Here is a 7,433-nt window from a genome sequence, read left to right as displayed (position 1 = left end):
CGGCAGATGTTCCCGACGAGTCCCATTCAATGATAAGCGTCGGCTGTTGGTTGGCATTCTAGACAAATCCATTTACGACACTCTGGTGGTCTGAGAAACTCTCAAAGACCCAACGATTCCTAAAAACAGAAGTCGATCAATTGATTCAACCGTTAAAGTGAAAATCCTAAAAAGATGGAAAAAAACAAAATAGAAACAAACTAAGTTCTTTATTTATTTTTTTTTTTCTATTTACTTGCACTCTTTCTATTACAACATGATATAAACAAGGATAGATGATAAAAGAAAAGAAAAAAGCAGCTTACAACTCCTTAGCTTATTTGAAATTTTGTATAAAAGCTGTAAACAAGAACATATAGAAATAGAAGAAGAAAGAGTCCTAAATATTAATATTATTATTATTTCACATTATGGCCACTATTAGGAGACATCGAAATAAAATAGTGAGAGTTAGAAATGAGGCCGGAGCATGGCTGAGTGAAATCACTGACATTAGAAATCATTCGCCAAAACTTTTGAGCAAAGATTCAAATCTGAGGGTACTAGTGGAGTTAAGGAATTTATAATTGATTTAAATGAAACTTAGTAATGAGCAGAACTTCTTGTCAAAGAGGTTTGTAACACTAAAATCAAAGAAGTACTTGAGTCTATCAAGGATCTCAAGGCACCGGGCCCCGATGGGTTAAACGCTTTATTCTTCAAGAAATTCTAGCCCATAATTGGAGAGTCGGTTTCCAATGTAGTTAATCCTTTTTCCATAATGGGAAGCTTTGTGGGATTTTAAATCAAACTTTCATCACCTTGATCCCCAAAAAGAAAAACCCGGAATCTATAAATGATTATAGGCCAATTAGCTTTTGTAATGTCATTTATAAAATTATATCAAAAATCCTTGCAACTAGAATTAAAAAAATTTCTTGATAAAATCATCTCTCCTTATCAAAGTGCTTTTGTGCCCAATAGGCAAATAACAAACAGTATTCTTATTGCTCACGAAATGATTCATTCTATAAAGAAGAAAAATGGATCATTAAGACTCATGGCTTGCAAAATTGACATGGAGAAAGCCTATGATAAATTAGAATGGGTTTCATAGAAAAGATTCTCAGAAAATCTGGGTTCCATGAAAAATGGATATCATGGGTCATGGAATGCATAAGAACAATTTCTTATCAAAATTTAATTAATGGGAACCCAACAAATGAGTTCAAACTGAACAGAGGGATTAGACAAGGAGATCCTCTCTCCCCTTATATTTACGTTCTTTGTGTTGAAGTTCTTTCAAAGAAGTTAGAAAAAGAAAAAGTTGAAAATACATACCAAATTAGTTGCAGGCTTTCCAGAGGAGGGCCAAAGATTCCCATTTTGCAATTTGCAAATGATTGCATTATATTTGCAAAAACCACAATTCCTGTTTGCTTGAGAATTAAAGAAATCTTGATCAATTTCACTAAAGCCTCTAGCCAATGCCCAAATTTCTTGAAATCTTCAGTGCTATTTTCCAAAAATGTTCCTTTTCAAAAAAAAAAAACTTCTCTCTAAAATGCTTAGGATACCTTTGGATGCCAATCCAAAGAGTTATTTGGGTGCACCCTTAATTACAACAAGAGTAACTAAAAGTACTTTTGCCAGTATAAAGGAGAAAATGGCTCAAAGACTTGTAAACTGGAAAAATAACACATTATCCTTAGTAAGAAGGCTAACTTTGATTAACTCTACTACAAATATGATGCCAAATTTTATTATGAGATCATTTAGAATTCCAAGAAATACCATTGAGGATCTTAACAAAATTCAGAGGGATTTTTTGTGGTCAAACTCGAATGGGAGAAAACCCATACACCTTTTAAAATGGGTAAAGGCTTGTATACCCAAAAGTTTGCGGGGGTCTTGGTTTAAGGAACCATCTTTGGGTGAATGAGGCAAATCTTGCAAAGCTTGGATGGAAAATTTTAAGTGAGGAAGAAAACCTTTGGGTTAAGGTCACCAAGGATAAATACTTGAGGAGGGAAGATTTTTTGAATGTCAAGATTAGAAAGAATGTCTCTTGGGCATGGAGAGGCATTCTTCTTTCTCGAGATCTTATTAAAAAAGGATCGCGCTAGTTAGTTGGGATTGGAAAATCAATCAAATTCTGGCATGATAATTGGGTGTTAAGGAATCCTCTAACCGAAGAAATTAGTAATGAAAATAATGAGAACAATAATACATACGTCTCAGAAATGATCGATCATGAAAGAAAATGTTGGATTGAAGATAAAGTTAAGAGGATAATTCCTAACCAAATTTAGAAAAAAGTGAAACCGATCTTCATCTCTTCAAACTTGGACGATAAATTAATTTGGGGATGCAATCCTAAAGGTGAATTTACTATCAAATCGGCAATTCGGCATATTCTTTGAAATGTTCTTGCGTGGCTGAGCAAAATCATTAAAGAATTGGGTTACTAATGTCTAGAAAATGAATTGCCCTTCAAAAATAAAAACTTTTTTGTATCTACTTCTGTAGAAAAGACTTCCTACAAAAAATCATCTTAAGAAGAGAGGTTTTGATTTAATGCTTCTTGTTATTTCTATGGAGAAGTTGAGAACACTGACCATATCTTTAATCACTGCAATTTCTCTAAACAAACTTGGGCTACAATTAACCCCTCTATTGAGGGTCCCAACGAGAATGATCAATCTATTGAAGAGTGGTGGCTTCAAATTGGAAAAAACAAGGGGGATGGGAGTACTTATTTAAGAGAGAAACTAGTGTTTATCCTTTGAGAAATTTGGAGAAATAGGAATCAAGAAAAATTTAGAAGCCATAAAAGAATCCATTGGTAAATGTAATGTTAAGAACTGGAAGCCTGTAGTTTGGAAAACCCCAAACCTTAACTATATAAAGATAAATTTTGATGCATCCCATAATAGTGATGGAAATTGCTCAATTGCAAGCATTGCTCGAGACCACCTTGGAAAAGTCTTAAATCTTAAAGCGATTAAGTTGGGGGTTTCCACCATCAACCAGGCTGAAAGCCTGGGCGGCTTGGGAAGCCCACAATATGGCTTGGAACTTCAGACAATCTCCTATCATTATCAAAGATGACTCCAAGCTTGTTATTTCATGCCTAATCTAGAAAACTACCCATCTTTGAAGCATAACTAACATTATCAGAGAGTGCATTCAGATGAAGAATATGTTTGACAAAGGATTGAAGTATAGGCACATGTATCAGGAGGCTAATCAGGTTGCAGATTAGTTGGCTCATGAAGCACCGTCTTCTTCATTGACTTTTTTGTTTTTAATCCTTCTCCCCCCTCCTCTTTCTCTCATTTGTTTTGTTGATTTTTGGGGATGTGCTACCCCCCCCCCCCCCCCATCTTGTGCAGCCCTTCTGTTATCATAAAAAAAAGTTGAAAAAAAAAATTTGTGTAACCCCAACATTTCTTAGTGATATACATATCGATTAACACAAAAAAGCAAATGATAGCATGAATACTAAACCGATTTTGTTTTTTTGCGTAAAACTTTCAAGCGTTGCACAATGTTTTTAACCCATCGTTGAACCAATTGGTTGAACCGTTTGAACCATTACCTAGTCATGATCAGGGTCTAGTTCTAATAAAACCTGGAATTTGTTCAAAAATCGTTGACTAGGTCAAAAATCATTTTATATGGCCGACCGAATCATTGATCCATTCAACCTAGTAACTGGGTCACAAGCTGCACATTAAGTATGCATGCAAAATTCAAGAGGCCATAACATTGTGCTTTGATATCTAATTGGGGTGATACTTTTTTTTATTCTAAGTAACTTTTTGAGATCTATGTGTCCCAAGGTGTTGTATTGCACTATTTTCGTAGAAAACCTTTTTTGACCTCAAATCAGAATTTTTAATATTTTTAACAAATATACAAAAATTAAAAACTGCATTAAAATATAAGTTAAATAAAAATTATCCTTAAAGTTTAGTTATTATATCACATAATGACATGTGCAACTTAAAACTTTTTAAAATATCAAAATTATCCTTTGAAATAAGACATTATTCATCATCCTCTTCCTTGAGAATCAAGATTGAACCAAAGCAATGGTGAATAACTCAAAGGACATTTGAATTTGGGCATTTGGATGGTTGATAAAGAAAATTAGATGACACTCGAAAGACATTTGCATCTTTTCACATGCCACTTAATGGTGGTTAACGATTTTGGACTAAATTGAGACGTTTTGGTAGTTTACGTATTAGATTGGAACGTTTTAAAATTTGGGTACCAAACTGAGACTATGCCCAAAGTACATGGTACTAATCTACAATTTACCCTTTGCTTTAATTTAGATTGGTTCTAACCCAAACCCGGTCCATTGACACATGTATTTTTATCTTCTATCAATGAACTAGATATTGACTTAACCAATCCAATATAAAGTCATTAAAAATGGATCAGGTCCAATCCAATAAACACTTTGGACCATTAATTCTAGACTAGTCCAATTCAATATGTCTTGTGGGTTTGTCCAATCCATCCCAATTGATTTTGGTTTTGGATGGGGTCAAATCCACAACCAGTCCATTAGCATCCTTATCTGGGTATATGAGTGTATGCATGTGGTAAGAGAAAGAGAAAGCAATGATGAAATTTAATTGTGTAGAAAGTTGTTTAGATGCTCAAATCCCAATTAAAGTAAGTTTCACGAGGCTTTATTAATGACCGAAAGCATATGTAGAGTTTTGAAGCTTATGAGCATGAAAAGGAAAGTTCTTCCTCCAGAAGACCAAGCTATCATAATAGTTATGCTAGCAGGCATATATATCTGAGAAATATTTTCTACAAGAAAGAAACGATTGTAGAGAGAACAAAGAAGTGGCTAAAGTCAAAGGAGAAGATAAAGAAGAAATCAAATGACCATTCCAATACTAATTCGTATGCTTTGTTTTTTATGTTGTTTCTAAACTTATGTTTTCAAGTGTAATTAAAGTAGATGTCTATGACTTTTGACTTCTCAAAGAAGCAGTATCACCAACTAAAGTTGGCCTTATAGCTAAAATTGAGGAAACCCTACCTACAAAACTATTGCTATAGATGTTTACTAGTGGACTACCATGGAAACTCACCTTGATAGACGTTGATTGTCAACCATCCACTTATAAAACTTTTATGCCCATAGTTTCAAAGACCTAGGCTAGCGGTTTATAAATACCAACACTTTTTTTTTGAAGAATGAAAATGAGTAACATAGGACACTTGTCGGTCCGAAAAGAATTCATTTTTAGGGAAAATTTGTTTGGTTTATAGCAATATTTTCTCATTCTGCCTATTTTTATCCATGCTTATCCATTTTAGAGTTTCATCTTGGGTAAGAATGAGAATTGAACCAAACATGGCTTTAGGTGCCTAGAGAAGTTGGAAACTGTTACAAGGAATTCTAATAAGTATTTTTTTTTTTTTTATTTCAGAAAGTAACATGAGAATCAAATTTGATTTCAAAGGAATCTTCTTATCTTCTCTCCACCCTACAAAGAACAATTATGAATGCTCAATAAAATCTGGTCTTATGAGAGCTTTGACTAATCAAACCCCTGAATATCGCCTTAACTTAATTGAGTTAAGGATCTCCTCCTCGTTGAGTAGTAGAGGCACATGCGATATGTATCAAACTTTGAACCGTGTCAATCAAGTTTTTCAAGTTTATTAATTACTGTGCGATTGAAAATAAACAATGTGAGTTGAAAAAGTAAACAATATGACCCGGCTCATCCATAACCCTCCCAAGCCTTTTACCTATAACTATCTCATCAAGTAAACAATATGACCTGGCCCATCCATAACCCTCCCAAGCCTTCTACCTATAACTATCTCATCAAGTAAACAATATGACCTGGCCTCTGGACCGAAAGATCACATTGACCATTAAAAGGTTAGTTCACTAGCTGAGCATATGACTCCAACATATCATTAAAATATTAAAAAGATTGTGCTCTAATACCTGGTCTTCTTATGAACATAGAGCATCAATGACTGACTCGTAATATGCCCAAACAGACTTGTGGGTTGAAAGATCCCAAGGCTTTAACAAAGCCCATCTACACCTCTCACTTTCATGTTTCCATCCCCTCCTATGGGTGTCAAATTGTCAATGTAAGTGGTTTGGGCCTGGACCGACCTTGTATATATACTCAAGAGTTAGGCCCATTACATACCTCTTGTTTTTGAGTATTCAAAATGTGGGGGTGGATCCAGGATTGTTTAGAACCATTGGTTCCATTCAATGGATATCCCTTTTTTCATTAAACTACAACTACTCAACTAGTTAAGTTGTTTATAAATTATTTATTTATAATAAATATGAATCATTAAATCTAATACTCTATATTATTAACTAAGAAAGCAACATTCTTACTTTATTGTTTCGCGTAGCCTACCTAACCAGATATTCTGAAATTTTTGCGAAATTCAAAACCATGCCTATACTTGCAGTTTGTAAGGTGATCATCTATCTGCAAACAAGCTGGGTTTTTCATGTTATTGTTAATTTAAGGGCCATTTTGATGGCTGTATGGAATTCACCAGATGAGACCAGCTTCAGTCAGTGCAAGGCCCATTCGAACAGTCTTTACAGAGCCTTGCATTGGAAATATCTCCATATTTATGTATTTCATAAGAAGATATTCCCAATATAAGACTGCAAGAGACGGTTGGAATGGTGTGAGCATGGACTTGCACTGACTGAAGCCCAACTCTCACCACATCTTGTCAACTTAATTTGTTTTCCTATGGGTTTGAAATCAAAGTTCCTTAAAAGCTACAAACAGGTAAGTTAACTTTGATAGATGGAAGATTTCATTTTACGCCAGCCCCCTTTTGCAGACAAACAAAGAGAGGGTGAATGAATGCTGCCAACAACATGGGCTCGGAATCCTGTCACATTTGCATAAATGGTTGTGCTTGTCTTATATTTTTTCTCCACTATAAATATGTTAAATTTTGGCCCTATTTGGTGGCCCACTTAGTTTTTTGGTATTCCAAATAGCTTTTTGACCATCCTAAGGATATTATTCATTTAGGCTATGTTTGGTTTGAAGGAAAAAATAGGGAAAGAAAAGAAAAGGTAAGGAAAATTTTATAAATCTTATATAGGTTCTGATACCTTTCCTTTCTTTTCCCTGCCTTTTCCTTCAAACCAAACATAACCTTAATGAGCACAACGCAATGGAAGCACAAGTATTACCTGTGACCCAATCGGAGCACAAGTATTACCTGTAACCGAGATTGCAGAACAATCTAGAGACCTCCAATGAAATGCAAACACGCCATGTTTGCAATTAATCCAAGGTTGGCGTATTTGGATTTCACTGGGGAGTTTCTGGATCGTCCTGCAACGATGGTCGCATGTAATGTTTTCTGAGCACAGCCTCCGTATTAGACTTCATTGTATTAAATCCGAT

Source organism: Nelumbo nucifera, chromosome 1, assembly GCF_055504915.1.
Source record: "Nelumbo nucifera cultivar China Antique chromosome 1, China Antique-T2T, whole genome shotgun sequence".
NCBI lineage: Eukaryota > Viridiplantae > Streptophyta > Magnoliopsida > Proteales > Nelumbonaceae > Nelumbo > Nelumbo nucifera.
The sequence above is the reverse complement of the archived record's forward strand: the minus strand, read 5'-3'. Positions refer to the sequence as shown.